The sequence below is a fragment of the Talpa occidentalis genome, unplaced genomic scaffold (genome assembly GCF_014898055.3).
Source record: "Talpa occidentalis isolate TD23 unplaced genomic scaffold, MPIMG_talOcc4v2.1 talOcc4.18, whole genome shotgun sequence".
Taxonomy (NCBI): Eukaryota; Metazoa; Chordata; class Mammalia; order Eulipotyphla; family Talpidae; genus Talpa; species Talpa occidentalis.
In genome coordinates this window covers 6,469,119-6,485,615 of record NW_023601851.1, presented here as the reverse complement: position 1 = coordinate 6,485,615, position 16,497 = coordinate 6,469,119, and positions in this window count along the sequence as shown.

The window sequence follows — 16,497 nt, the reverse complement described above, 5'->3', positions numbered from 1 at the left end:
GTGTTGATGTCAGAAGGATGTGCAGAAAGCCTTTCACAGTGACGACCACAGGCTGGATGCAGAACTTTTTTCCCTTCGATGAGCAGGAGAAATTGGACACAGATGAGGCAGCATTTGCTGCATATGCTGTCATTCTGAGCAGTGTGTGATATAACATTTAAATAAGAATTGACAAGGTCTCTCCCTGCCATGAAGAGAAGTACATGCTTTGAAAACGTCTCAGATGATGTAGCCAGTGCGAGGAGACATAAAAACTAAGGAAATATTTTATGGGTTTCACTTCTGATTTTCTTGGTCTTCTGCCTTTCCTCTAGTGAATTAAACTATCATTTTGTTAAATTTATTGCTTTTTTCAAATTCCCAGACTTCTGTTCATAGAGAAGCCCAAACATTTTTGCCATCATGTTAACGTTTATGTATTTCTTTATTTTGAAATGTCCTTCTTTATGGAAATTTGAGTTTAGATTGTTCCTCTAGTGTTCTTGAGTTGTGGAGTTAATTTAAGATCCGTGTTATTGTTAGTGTGTCAGTGCTTGAAATTTACATCTTATCGTTTTCTGAGTCCACAGTTTTTGGAAATTTTTCATCTCCATATTTTCAATATATTCTTTAATTTTTTGGATCGAGGTAAAGATTTAGGGAATAGAGTTTCATATTCTCAGAGGTCTGCCACCACCACACTCACACCAGTGCACTTGTGGGCCTCTCCATAGATCTTTGAACACCCTCCACTTCTGTACCCACACCCACTCTCCATCCCTCTGTAATACCCACAGCAGTCATATTTCTAGAGTTTGTTCTGGTTTGTTGGTTCTTTCTTTTTCCTCCAGATTTGAAATTGGAATGAAGCGATCCAGCAAATGTCTTTCTCTGATTTTCTACATTAGCTATGCTCCTGCTATGTTCCATCCTGTTGTTGCAAATAGCCTGAGTTCATCCTTTTTTATAGCTTAGCTGTCTCTACTCTATCGTGTATGTGAACTGCATCTTGCTTTCAGATTTAAATTTGGCCCTAGTGGTCAACTCACCTTCTTGAACTTACATCATCATTTTCCTTCTAATCGCAGTTGGGCTGGAACCTCTCCTGGAATTGTATTGTCTTCCTCTTCTGCATTCAGTCCTGCCTGTGTGGTCTGCACACATTCAGCGACCTCACGTTAGTGCATGTGAAATATTTTTAATGACTACCCAAATATGTCATTTTCTATTGTTGTGATCTTCTTTACATTCTGTGATGGTTTTGACTCAGTTTATATTCTTCTGATATTAGTGTGTTCAACACAGCTCCATATTTGATTATCACTTTTCCCAGCATATAGTTCCATCTTCATTCCATGGTGCACTTAAATCTTTGTGGGTGTGATATGGATAAGATTGTATTGGTGTTGTTTTCTTATTCATTCAGACACATTGTCATTTCAGTGTGGATTTTTTTTTCATTTATGAACAAACTAATTACAGAAAGGGAGACTCAGGTTTTGTTATTTAAAAATGTTTCCTTTATGATCAGCCTTTTTCATACCTCATTTCCTCTCGATTGCATCTCTGTGTTTCTTTGACTTTCTGTGACATGCTTTATTCCTTTCTCCTTTTTGTCTGGTGATTTTTGTCTAATATGTCATCATATTTTTTATGCTTAGTGAGGTATATTGATTCATAATACTATTTATCGTGTACAGTATTGTCATCTAGCCTGTGTGCACAGGACATCATGCTCCATGTTCATTTCCCTCCCATGTGTTCTCCTGGTGTCTTTATTGTTATAATGTGCATTACATGCCATATTGAAAAGCTATGAAACCTTTTAGACTGAAAAGAATGTAATTTGAATTGCACACATGAAACTCAACTCTTTAACATTCCTACCCTACACCAACATTGTTGCCATCACAACATCTCACTACATCGTGTATTCCAGAATATAATCCCATGGGTATTTTTGATGTGGCCTTTCCAAATGCTCAAGCAGAATCAATATTTTTACTACAGGACTATATCATGCAATTTTGTATATTTTCTTTGTATTTACCTTTCCCTAAGGACAGTACCTTTTCATAAACTTTTGTGTTGTTGTCTAGAATCTTTTGGCTTTATAGGAAGAGCAAAGTCATACTGTTACCTATTCTAACATCATGCCTATGTCCTTTACTTGATATTAATTTTATAGACTCTGCATTTAATGTATTTTTTCCATACTAAATTTTAGTTTTATATTCCCCCATACAACTGCACATGCCACATTCTGACCCCAATCCCTCCCCTCCAGCCCCACCCCCAAAAAGTGTCTCTGGTTCATATTTTTTGTTGATTTTGATTTTCCACTTTCTTATAGTTATTCTTTTCCTGATCCCTATTTAGTTTTCTAGATTCCTGCTATGAGTGAGACCATCCGTATTTCTTTCTTTTTGGCTTATTTCACTGAGCATGATCCCTTCCAGCGCCATCCATGTTGCTGCAAATTTATGCATTTAATGTATTTTGTCTTGAGTGCTGTAAATGTGGTAAATAGTCACTTGCTTTCTTCCAGTTATCTCTTCTCATGACATAGTCATAGTCATCCTCATGCCATAGTCAGGCACAGATTTGCTTCCAGATATGGAACTGGGAGGAGATGGAATCTGTGCCTTTGAGAATTTACAATTAGTGGAAGAACAGACACGCCAAAGATCCATTGAAGGGCAGAACATTTGTTGCAATGAAGATAGCCAAGCTGGAACAATGACCCAGAATACAACTCTTCCCACAAGAAGAGATCATGTGTGTGAAATGTCTTGGGTCAAGCCGCATTTTATGTCTGTTCCTTGCATAGATAAGGGTGTTTCTGTAAGCAGAGATCTCTATCAGATTTTTAATAATACATATTCCCTGAGAAGACAGTTAGAACATATAGGCAGTCCCATAGTCCATCATGCAATAATCATTCAGTACTTTGTGAATATGGGGCAGGTGTATACTTTGAGTCAAATAGTACTCAACATCAGAAATGCAAATGGGAAGATAAAAAAATACTTGGGATCATATTGAGGAGTCCTCAAAACAACTTCAACATCACACATTTCAGGAGAATCCCTGCAACTGTAAAGGATATGGCAACACTAACAAATGGTGCTCAAGACTCACTCAACATCAGAGAGAGAAATGGCACAAATGTGAAGAGTGTGGTGAAGCCTTTTTGTTGCTCACTCACATACTGGAGAAAAGGCTTACACATGTCCACGCTGTGGTAAAGCCTTTCTCTACCTGTGTCACCTTTCTGAACACCTGTGAAAACGTACAGATGTGAAGAATTTGGGAAAGCCTTTAACCAGCAGTCAAGTCTTACTCATCGTCACTGAATTCACACAAATGTGAAAGAAAAAGCTTATAAATGTGAAGAATTCAGCAAAGCCTTTAAGCAGAAGGCAAAACTTGCTGAACATCGGAGAATTCATCTAAGAGTGAAATGTTCAAAATGTGAAGAATGTGGCCAACTGTTTAACCGGAAGTCAAATCATTGCACATCAGAGAATGCACACTGGGGAGAAACCTGCAAATGTAAAGTGATGAGTGGTTTGTACGAATAGATATTTTGCAACCACCATTTTCATGCTAGCATGATACTTTGAAGAAGTAAAGATATGGAAAATTAAGTTGTCATAGAATAATCAACTCTAAATACATTTAAAAATTGCAGTACAATAATAATTCAAAAACTTCACTGATATTTAAATCAGATATTTTTATGGAGCATAAACCAACATTAAAGCACTAAGTATGTATTAGTATCATTTAAATGTGCAAGGCGATGTGTTGGGGACCAGTATAATTACATTCCACGTACTTTTTGTCAGTCATGCTTGAGATATTATGAAGAGGTGATGAATATAATTCAGCTCTAAATCCGTTCATTCTCTGGCTTTGTCCCCTTGTGTATGTGAAGTCAGGCGTTTGATTTTTTTTTTTTTTTTTTTTTTTTTGCTGCCTCAAACATCTGATCGTCCTAGTGGATGGATTTGTTTATATCTAACTTGCAGGGTAAATTTAGGACAGTAATATGCCATGTATCAGGAAAATATGAATGGACATGCTGTTTCTGGTTGACTCAAAACATTGATCAAAATCACCAAGAGTTCTGGGCCTTAATGTTGCCATTGAAGTCAGACAGAGGAACATGTCAAATCATATCACGACGGACTCTTTGAGGAAATGCACAGTTTATTAAAATCATGATGTTTCTTTATGGTAGTAATAGAGAGATGAATATTATTTGATATCATTGCCAAAAGAAATCTTCACAGACACATGATGACAGAACAGGTGACTGTCCCATACTGGGCATAGAATTTATGCATGCACAGTAGCTAAGTAATGACTCTGTTGACCACCAACTTAGGGATCCTGGTTTCAGAAGAACAAGAATGCTTCTTAAATGCCTGCATTGTTATTTTCAACATGGAGCATACAGTGATATTTAAATATTTAGACTATATGTGAACCTAATGCAGGTTTTAATAAAGTCAATTGATTTTTTTCCAAAAGATTTAATTCATTCTTTTTTAATTTTTATTTATTTATTTTTTAAATGTATTTATTTATTCAAGAACTGGGGTACAGTGCAGATGCACAGGAGGGCGAGAGGATTCACCAAAGACGGAGTGAGGAAAAGAACAGACAGACAGACCGAAGTACACTGTTGAGTGGAGCAGTAGGCAAGAGAGGAGAGGTCTGTCCTGCTATGTGGGTTGCTCCCTGGCCAGCCAGGAATCGAACTCATGCTGCAGTGGCTGCAGATTGCTTCGTAGGTTGTGTGTTAACCCCTGCACCACCAGGGAGGCTCTGGATAAATAACTTGTAGAAGTATTGCTGACATATGAAATTTCCATTTTTATTTCTTTAAGAAATCTCTGCCCCATTATCTGCAGGGACAGTCCAACTCTCATGGCCACCAGCCATGGGTGAGAGCTCTCTTTTCTCTGCACCCTCTCCAGCGTTGTTCATTTCACTCTTTTTTATTTGGACCATTCTCAAGTGTTGAGGTGGCATCTCTGTGTGGTTTTAATTGACATTTCTCTTACAATAAATTAAGGTGAACATTCCTATGTCTGTTGGACCTCAGAATTTCCTCTTTAGCGAAGTGTTTATTTCCTTTGCCCTTTTCTTTTCTTTTTCTTTTAATAGAAGCATGTTTTATTTATTTATTTGTTTGTTTTTGTTTATACATGCACTGGGTACAGTCAGAAGCGCAGGAGGGTGAGAGAATTTACCAGAGCCAGAGCCAGGAGCAGAGCAGGCAGAAGGACCGAAGTACACTGCTGAGGGGAGCAGTGGGCCGCAGGAGAGGTCTGCACGCCATGTGGGACCCTCCTTGGGTGGACGGTGAGCAGCCAGGGATTGAACCTGCTCCGCGGAGGCCGCGGGCAGATTCGCAACCCAGCACTCAACCACTGAGCCACCGGGGAGGCCCTCCTTTGCCCTTTTCAATTGACTCATTGGTTGGTTTTTCACACTGGGTGGGAACTTTACAAATTTTGGAATGAACCCCTTGTCAGATGTGTTGCGTGTGTTCTATTCTGTAGGATGCATATATGTTTCTGTGCTGGTTTCTTTTGAGTTCTAAAAGCTTTTAGATTTGGTGTTGTCCCACTTGGGAAACTTGCTTTTGTTTCCCTTGGCCTTGGGGTTGTGTTTCCTCGTACATTTTGCAGCAGCTGTCCCGTAGTGTACCCTTTTATTTTCTTTCAGTGCTCCATGCTTTGGGCTCTTATGTCCAAACTTTTAATCCATTTGGAATTAGTTTTCTGTATGGAGTTTTTCTTTTAAACATTTATTTATTTATGCATACAAGAACTGGGGTACAGGCCGGAGGTGTAGGGGGTGAGAGGATTCAATATGTATCACAACCAGGGACAGAGTGAGGAACAGAACAGGCATACTGACTGAAATACATTGGTGAGGGGAGCAGCGGGCGAGTCAGGAGAGGTCTGCTGCACCATATGGATAGCTCTCTACCTGGGGATCAAACTCATGCTGCAGTGGCTATGGATACCTTCATATGTTGTGCCAGCAGGGAGGCCCTGTATGGAGTTTTGAATGGGTCTTGGTTCTTATTTTTACAATTCATTATTCATGTTTCCCTGCACCATTTTTTAAAAATATGTATTTATTTATTTATGCATAGAAGAACTGGGGTGTAGACCAGATATTCAGGGTTTGAGAAGATTTGCCAGAAACACAGTATGGAGCAGAACAGGCAGATCCAATGAAATACACTGCTCGGGAATCGGTGAGAGGGACAGGTGAGGTCGGCTGTGCCACGTGTGGGTCAGCTCTCTGGCCTGGAATTGCCATCATAGCACTGACTCTTAACCCCTAGGCCGCCAGGGGGCCGTCCCAGTACTATTTATTAAAGAGGCTGTCTTGTCTGAATGGTATGATTTTAGCTCCTTTGTCCAAGATTGAACTCTTCATATTTATATCATTTGCTCTCTGGGTTTTTAGTTGCCTTCCATTGCTCTGAGTTCTGGTTTTGTTCCAGTAAAATAATGTTGTGATTACTGTTGGCATTATATATATATTGAAGTCAGGAAATGTGATACTTACATTTTCTTCTTTTTTCCCAAAATTTTTTGCTATTTGGGACATTCTGTGGGTTCATATAAATGTGGGGATTGTTCTGTTTCCTTATAAAAATGTCCTTGGTATTTGGTAGGTATTGCATAAGTTTGTAAATTGCTCTAGACAATAAGGCCATTTATGATGTTTATTCTCCCCACCTAGAAGGATGGGACATCTTTGTATTTCTCTCTGTCTTTTATTTCCTTTAATAGATTTTTTTTTTATTTTCAGGGTTCAGGTCCCTCACCTCCTTCTTTCACTTTAATGATACAGTCACAGTTATTTTATTCCTTTTGGTGTGAATGTCAATGGAAATGCCAGTCATTTTACACATGTTCTCTCTCATAGCTTGTTTATACTTCCAGAGAAATGAACCAAAAATGTTATCATGTATTGAATTGTAGTAAAATTTTAAAATAGTTGAACCTATATAATGTAATTTTTTTTTGAGAAATTGCACTCAAAAACAGTAGCTTTTATTATAATGGATTCCACATTGTATGTCTACATAGTGGGTTTGAAATATGCACATAGTATCACCCACAGCTTGGTTTCAGAGAGTGCAAACCAAGAGAAACTGTAAATGGAAAGCGATGAGTGAGTGGTTTGTCCAAATATGAAATTTGAAGCCACCAGATTTTCACACTGGAAACATGAAAGAAGTGAAAATATGATTAAGTAATTTATAATGCAATTTAGATTCATATTAAGGTATTGCAATACAGTAGGAAGTGAGAAACACTTTACATTCCTTAAGTCAGAAAATTGTTATGGAGCATAAGCCAACATTAAAACACTAAATATTAGCATAACTGAAAAGTCTGAGGGCCTTCCTGGTGGTGCACAGCGTTAAGTCACAGCACTATGAAGCTATCGTTTGGTCCCTGGCCAGGGAGCTGACCACATGAAACAGCAGACCTCTCCTGACTTATCTGCTGCTCCCCTCAGCAGTGTGTTTCAGTCAATCTGCTTGTTCTGCTCTGCACTCTGTCTTTGGGGAATGCTCTCACTCCGTACACTTCTGGCCTACCCCTCTGTTCTTGTATGCATAAATAAATAAAATCAATCTTTAAAAAATAAGTAAGAGTTCAAGACGATGGTTTGGGGCCCTGCATAGTTCTTTTCTTTGTCCTTTTTTTAATCAACCATACTTGAGATATTGTGAAGAGACCTGATGAATATAATTCAGCCCTAAATCACTTCACTCTATGGCTTTCTCCTGGTATGTAGGTGGAGTCATGTATTTGACTTTCGTGTGTCAAACATCTAAGGGACCCTCTCCAGTTGATGAGTTTCTTTACATCTTAATTGCTTGGGTACATTTATGATGGTGTCATGCATCATGGATGAAGAAAATCTAAATGGATATGCTGTTTGTGTCTGACTGAAAAGGTTGATCTAAATCACCCAGAGGAGTCGTGGACTTCATTGTGGGCATAAAAGTTAGACACGGAAACGTGCTCAAGTTCAACTCATTTCATCATTTTCTCCTTCAGGGAATACACTAACAGTTTATTAATATCCTCATGTTTCTTCATGGTAGTAATGGAGCCATGAATATTATTGGATGTTGTTGCCAAAAGAAATCTTCACAAGCATGTGATGAAAGAGCAGGTGAGTTTTTCATAACAGCGTAGAATTCTTGTCCATTCACATTAGCTAAGCAAAGCATCTTTATGTTGAACACCCACTGTGATCCAGATATCAGAAGGTCAAGATGCTTCTTAAATACCTGAATGTTGATTTTGATGAAATGTGTCTTGGTATCTGAATATCTTATTTAGACTATATGTGAACTTCTTATGTATATTTTTAAAATTTATTCATACAAGAGCTGGGGTGCAGACCAAAGGTGTGTGTGTGTGTGTGTGTGAGAGAGAGAGAGAGAGAGAGAGAGAGAGAGAGAGAGAGAGAGAGAGAGGATTCACCAGAGACAGAGTGGGGCATAGAACAGGCCAACTGACTGAAATACACTACTGAGGGGAGCAGTGGGCAAGAAGGGAGAGGTCTGCCATGCCCTGTGGGAGGCTCCCTGCTGTGGAGGGGGCAGATAGCTTGTCAGTCAGCACCGTGCTTAACCCCTTCAGCCCCAGGGTGGCCCTGTTGAGCTCTCTTCCCTCAGAGCCCTGAACCCATTAAGGGCCCCGCAGTTTTCACGGGCCTCGCCCACCTGCGGGTTCTCCTCAACCTCCACTCCTCCCACTTCCAGGCCGCAACCCCACCCCGACGATGGCCCGACGGGCTGCGCAAGGGGTCTTGGGAAATGTAGTCTCCAGCCCCTGTGGTTCCCGCGGAGGTTTCTGGGCGGGGCTTCCGTGATCTGCGCAGGCGCGGCCCCGCCCCCATCCGTTCAAATGTTCTGGCGCATCCAAGAGCGCTGGGGCGCCCCGAGGTGAGCGCGGTTTTGTCCCGGGAGGCCGGGCTCAGGTGAGCGGAGACACCGGGTGGTTGGGGGCGGGGGGCGCGGGCGAGCGGGGGCTCCGGCTGCGTGGAGTCGGGCGCTTTGGAGCCGATTCCTCCCGGAGCACGCGTGCGGGCGGGGCAGGGCGTTGGGGAGAACGTCCAGGTCTTGCCGGGGACAGGGGTGTCCCTGGCGCGGCCGCCCGGCCCTGAACACGGACGCTGCCCTGGGTCTTCCCGGGGCTGGGGGACGGGGTCGCCAAGGCTGGGGCCCTGGGGAAGCGAGGGTCCGCCTGTGCGCATGCGCGCTGACTCCTCTGGGCCCCCCAAAAGTCGGGCGGTGAGGGACAGGAGAGCCAGGCTGCGTTTCTGGGCGGGTATTGCGCCCGGGGCCAGATTCACGGAACCGAGGTGGGCGGGTGACTTTGCGCGGTTGCCAGGGGGCAGGGGAGGTGGGGGGGGGGGAAACTGGGTTTGCAGTGCTTGGGGGTTTTGGGGGGACTTCCTGGGGTGTTAGAGCCTTGTTGTCTGAATTTCCAGGTGCGCTTTGCGTTCCTGCCCCCAGGCAGCATCCTGCTGGCTGCTGCATTCAGGCCTCCTGCCTGGAAGTGCACACACCAGGGGACCAAGTCACTGTCCAGGTGTCCATGGAGAGGAGGCGCGGAGCCACTGCCGGGGTGTCCTGGCAGAATAATGCGTTCGGGGCGTCGTCTCATTGGAAATCGTGTCCACACTCTGAAGTGACTCATCAGCTTTGAGACTGTTGTTCTTGGCGTGACTGTTGATCAGGGAGTGGGCAGTGTCACCTTTTGTTAAGTTATGGTGAGCCCTAAACCCAAGTTCTGCCACTAATGGACTCGCGGGGCCTTTCCTGCCCCCTCTAGAAGTGGCACACGGCCGTCACCCGCAGTGACTTTTTTTTAATTGTTTTAAAGCTTCTTACACTTTTTTCTTATTCTTTTACTTATTTTCCCTCCTCGATCTGTCATTGACATGTGTAGCACAAAAAGCCTTCTGCTGAAATAGTTGCCAGTTTATTCCTACAATCCTAATGGGTCTTGCCCTACCCCTAGTTTCCCCCTCTAGCAAACCACCCAGGCCCATCCCCCGTCGGCCTGCCTCCCTAACTTCTCCACCCATTTCCCTGTTCCCTCTGGTGGTCATCTTTAACTTCAAATAACCCTGTTCAAGTTTTATTCAAGTATTTTGGCTGTAAATGTTTTTTGGGTATTTATTTTCCACAGATGAGTGAAGCCATCTCATATGTGTCTTTACTTTTTGGCTTATTTCACTCAAGAGTAGCACATCCCCGGGCCTCCCTGGTGGCACGAGGGGTTGAGATGCAACCGATGGGGCTGTCTGTAGTCTCTGCAGCACAAGTTCCATTTCACGGCCAGCCAGGGAGCTACCCACATGGCGCAGCAGACCTGACTGACCTGCTGCGTCCCTCGGCAGTGTATTTCGGTCTATCTGCCTGTTCTGTTCCCTGCTCTGTCTCTGGTGAATCCTCTCACTTTACTCCCCCGCACCTCTGGCCTGTATCCCAGCTCCTGTATGCATAAATAAATAAATCTTTTTTTTTAAAGAAAAAAAAAATATCACCTCCTTGCCCACCCATTTTATCCTCAGTGTGGCCCTTTGCTCCTTCTCACGGCCCTGCAGTGCTCCCCTGCGTGTGCTCCACCCTTCCTGCCCTGCCTCTGCCGAAGGGATGTAGATTGGGCCATGACTGGGCAGTTGGAATCAACAGCTGCTCTGCTCACGGATGGGATAAATCTTTTTGTGTTTGAGTTTTCCCGTGAGGATAATGTGTAGAAGTATTGCACATGATATGGAATTTCCGTTTTTACTTCCTTAAGAAACCTCTGCACCCTCATCCACAGGGTCTGTTCCGACTGTCATGGCCACCAGCCATGGGTGGGAGTTCCCTTTTCTCTGCGCCCTCTCCAGCGTTGTTCATTCCATATTTGTTTGTTTTTTTTTCTTTCATTGTTTTCACTTTTTTAAATACTATTTTACATATTTTTACATAATTTTCATTTTTGCACAGTGTAATCATTTACATCTTCGTTATAGTCCCCATAAAATTCTCTCCCCTCAACCCCCGTTTTGTATAAATCCATTCGTTTTCATTTGGGCCTTCTCAAGGGGTGAGGTGGCATCTAAGTGTGCTTTTAATTTACATTTCTCTTAAAATAAGTTAAGGTGAACATTCCTATTGTCTGTAGGATGTCAGAATTCCCTCTCTAGAGAAGTGTGTATGTAGTTGCTTTGTCCATTTTTTAATTAAGATTTATTCATTTATGCATACATGAACAGGGGTACAGGCGAGAGGTGCAGAGGGTGAGAGGATTTGCCAGAGACAGAGTGCGGAGCAGAACAGGCAGACTTACTGCAACACACTGCTGAGGGGAGCAGTGGGGAGTCAGGAGAGGTCTGCTGCACCATGCGGGTTGCTCAGTGCTGGCCAGGGATCAAACTCGCGCTGCAGAGGCTGTGAAGAGCTTCATAGGCTGTGTCCCAACCACATGTGTCACCAGGGAGGCCCCCCCCACTTTGTCCATTTTTAATTGGTCATCAGTTGGTTTCTCGCATTGTTTGGGGATGTTATAAATTTTGGAATGAGCCCCTTGTCACATGTGTGGCATGCAGATTCTTTTTCTGTTCTGTAGACCGCCTTTCAGTGTTGGGGCTGGTTTCTTTAAGGTATGAAAGCTTTTAGGTTTAGTGGTGTCCCACTTGTTGAATTTTGCTTTTGTTTCCCTGGGTGTTGGGGTTGTGTTCCCTAGTGCACTTTGGGGCAACTGTCCTTAGTGTGTCCCTATATTTTCTGTCAAGTACATCACCAAATATTTAATCCATTTGGAATTTTATAGATTGATTTATTTATCCATATAAGAGCTGGGGTACAGGCCAGGCATGTGGTCAGTGAGAGGATTGACCAGAGACAGAGTGGGGAACAGAACAGGCGGATCTGGTGAAATACACTACTAAGGGGAACAGCAAGGAGACAGGAGAGGCCAGGTGTGTCGTGTGGGTGAGTTCCCTGACTGGGGATCGAAATCATGCTGCATGGGCTGTGGATAGCTTCATAGTGCTTTGCCTTAACCCCTTGCTTCACCAGGGAGACTCCATGTTGCTGTATTAAGTTGGTTGGAATTTGTTGAGGATTTTCACTTCTCTGTTCTTTGGTGGTGTTGGTCTATTTTTCCCTTTTATGCTGTCTTTTTTTTGGGGGGGATCAAGGCAATGTTGACCTTGTCGTATGTGTTGGTGAGTTTTCCTCCGTCTTCAGTGTTTTGGAAGATGCAAATTTCTTTGTGTTTTCTTCTGTCATGGTCTCTCTGATGATTTATTTTCTGTGTCCCTGAATGCTTGTGTATCTTGTGCTCCTGAATGTAGCTAGTCCCTTGTTCCGATCTGGTCTCCCGTCTTCAGTCTGTACTTATCCTGAGTGAGTCAGTCAACTGTGTTTTGCCATTTCTGCTGGTTACACTTGAGTGTGGGCCTCCTGACAAGGCCTAGTACCACAGGCTCGGCTCCCACCTGACTGTGCCTGTAGCCGTCCCAATGGCACCTGCCACTCATGCAACATGCAAACCTCGTCCTGTGTTGTGCCCTCCCGTGTGGGATTAGATCCTTCTCAGCCCAGGTCTCCTGCCACCAGAAAGGGATTTCTCTGTTCCAGAGTTTAGTCTCACCCAATGCAAGTTACTCTTCAGTATTTCCTGATATCTTAATGGTTGCTAACAGCAGCACCACTGTGCGTGCATGTGTGCATATATGTGTGTGTGTGTGTTCACTTTCTTTTACATTACAGTTCTCATTCTTGGCCAAACCTGATGGATGTGTTTTCTCAGTGATGAGGTTGCTCCCTTTTCTGCCTCTGACTGGCCAGGGTGTGGTGACACCTCAGAGTTCAGGGGGAGAAAGTACTCAGGGGTCAGTGGGACACGTTTGAACAATGGTCATGACACAGACACTAGCTGAGTAAAACCAGGTAGCGCAGATGTTCATCATTTGACCTTTGGTTGTTGGGAATTGATGTCAGTGATGCTCAATGTAGTTTTTAATAAAGAGCTTCAGGTTTCTGTCATCGAGTCTGGAGTATAGTAGTTTTGTTTGCATTTGTCATACGTATGATTCTTGCTGAAGTTACCGTTAATGGTAGATTTTTTTTAATTTTGATAGATGTTTATAGAATATTGATAGAATGAATGTATTTTGCAACCTAATTTTACCAGCTCTTCTGTCACCTGTGACCATGCAAGTGTTTCATTTTATAAACCTTTGCACTGTGGGGAGCAGCCATGGCTGTTCTTCTGCCCAACATGACTGTTGCTTCCTTTTCTCCTTTTCCTAGTAAATGTGGCCCTCCATTCATTCATTCATTCATTCATTCATTATTTTTTTAAAAGATGAACTTATTTGTGCATACCAAAACTGGGGTATGGGCCTGAGGTGTGGGAGCGGGGAGGATTCACCAGAGACAGAGTGGGGAGCAGAACAGGCAAATCTATTGAAATACACTGCTGAGGGGAGCAGTGGGTGAGTCAGGAGAGGTCTGCCACGCCATGTGGGTAGCTCTCTGGCTGGGGATTGAACTTGTGCTGCTGTGGCTGCGGGACAGCTCCATAGGTAGTGTCTTTACCTTTGAGCCACCAGGATAGCCCCTGACCCTTTATTTAAATGTAAAATAAAATGTCTCCTTTTGCTGTTATTGCATGTGGTGTTCTTTGGCTTTTAGTATCTGACCTTGTTATACAGCCATCACCACCTTCCAGATTTTTTCATTTCCCAGTAATAAAATACTGTACTCATTAAACTCTCGCTCCCAACTGCTCTGTCCCTCAGCCCCTGTGTCCACCATTTGCTTTCTGTTTTCAAGAGTTTGACAACTCAGACCTGTATGAATGGAGTCTTATTTCATCTTGTTTTCTTGGTGAATCTCTTATTTTATTGCATTGTTAACTGTTTTGTCATTTCATAGGTATCATACAGGAGTGCATTCATATTGTAGTGTGTGTCGTTGTTTAGTTCCATTGTGAGGCTCATTAATAATCTCTTGTGTGTATCTACCAGTCTTATTTATCCATTAATCTATCACCTGGGGCTTGGGTTGATTTTGCTTTGGGCTGTAATGATGGTGCAGTGACCGCAGGTGAGCAAACATCTCTGCCTGTCCCTGCTGTCCTTGCTATTGGTGAACACCCCGGGGTGGGGGTAGGTCCTCCTGTCATTCTGAGTTCCCTTTTCCCAAGAATCACCTTCCTGTCTTCCCTCCTGGCTGCATCATTTATGTTTGCCCCAACAGTGTGCAAGGGAGCCAGGTCCCAATTTTTGCCAGTACTTGTTCTTTTCTTTCTTTTTAAATCATTGTGATCCCAGCAGATGTAAAATCTCATCTCTTGTACTTCTCATTCATTTTTCCTTCGTGACTGGTCCTATTGAGCACATTCATGTGTTAGGTCCCGCTTGGGTATGTGATTTGCAGAACTGTGTATTCCAGTCCTTTACTCATTGCTGTGCATTTCCATTTTGAACAGGGTCGAAAGCGCAAGGGGAGTGTATTGTCTCATTTTGTTGTATGGTGCTTTTATGGCATCCTGAGCCCATGCCTGCTGGGAGGTCCAATGAGTTTCTGTGCACAGAAATGAGCCATCCACCTTCTCTCTGCTGTTGTTTCATTTCTTGTATTAGTGTTTTAATCAATGAGCCTATAAATAAGAATGCATTTTTGTTTTCCTAGAACTGGGATGTGGCTGGGTTACCTTGCGAGATTTGCTGTCAGTGCAGCAGGCTCATCGTGTCCTGGATGCTGTTTTGTCTTTGCATTTGTTTAATTCATTGTTTAAGCCTCTGGGTTTCTTTATTCCAGCTCAGTCTCTGCCCTTGGTTCTGCTATATGTAAGGCTTACTGTTTTGTCATTTCACTGGCAGCGTACAGGAGCTCCTGTGTGTGTGAACATGGGTGTGTGTTATAGTCTGCTCACTGGGTTTTCCTTTCCAGAGTCGCTTTACTGTGGCTTTCATTAGTTTTCCAAGAATGAATTATAACTAGTTATGACCATTTTTATGTATGTTGTCTTTTTGTTGTTACGTAGTGTCACCCGAACCCATTGTGAATAAGGGGACACTGAGCATCTTTGTTAGTCCTCCTCTCACTGGGAATGTTGATGTCACCTGTGGCTGTGTCAAGGACTTGTTTTGTGTTGAGAAAAAAATCCTCTGAATCCTTTTTTAGCTATTACAAATAGAAATTTATTTTAATGGGTTCCTATTCAATATGTATGTGGAGGTACATAGGATTTACTACACAGGAAATTAAATGATGGAATAAATTTACAGATTTCTTAAGATGTTTGTTTTCTTATACCTAGTGTCTTATTTTTCAAAACTCTTTCATTGCTATGATCTATTTTTTTTTTCTCCAAAAGAAATATTTGTCTCTTCTAGTTGTTTTTCCTCTTCTTTCGATACCTTTTGTTGTGGTCACCGTGTTCTCCCTTACGGTGATGAAAACTATCAATAATATCCTGGAGATTCCCAAATTCTTTCTTTTCTTTAATATTTATTTTATGTATGCATATAAACACTCAGGTGTAGGCCACAGGTGCAGGGGGTGAAATGATTCACCAGAGACAGAGTGGGGAGCAGAACAGGCAAACTGACTGAAATACACTGCTGAGGGGAGCAGCGGGGAGATGGGAGAGATCTGCTGCCCCTTGTGAATAGCTCCCTGGTTGGGGATCAAATCCGTGTTGCAGTGGCTCCTGATAGCTTCATAGTGCTGAGACTTAAACTCTTGTGCCACCAGGGAGGCCCTGATTCCCAAATTTCTGTTCTCAGCTTAGAATTCCTGATCTATCAGACACATGGCCAGTTGCATGTGGAATACCAGTGTCTACCAGCCCGTAATGCGGACAGCATATTAGGAAAACATTCCTTGTACCTCAGCCACCAATTTATTACCGATTTCTCCTCCCCTTTGTCCTTCCATTTTAAAAGTGATGACCTGTTCTGTCTTCTTCTGACTCTGTCAGCTGAACATCTTTTCTTAAAAAAATATTTTATATATATTTTACATTTTTCATTTTTACACAATGTATGCATTTTCATCTTGGCTATAGTCCCCATACATCCCACCCCCTCTTATTTTGACCCTAATCCCTCCACCCCTCTACCCGCCCATAGTATGTGTCTGGTTTATACTTGCTTGTAGTTGAACATTTCTTACCTGTGCTTTCCCCCCCCTCATTGCTTGAACATTCTGGTTCCGGGTTCAGTTTTTGTTTACTGTGAGTTGGAGATAACCAGGCTTTGAGGTAACAGGAGTAAAATATTGGCACAAAGTTACACATGCTTTTCATTTGTTATGAAGCTCCTTTAGCACATGATTCCGGGTGTGTGTCTGTTACTCCTGCCAGCCAGGCTATCAGCTCCTCAAGGAGCAAATTTTATTCATCCTTTTATTCTTACAATCATAGACACTTTCAAATTTAT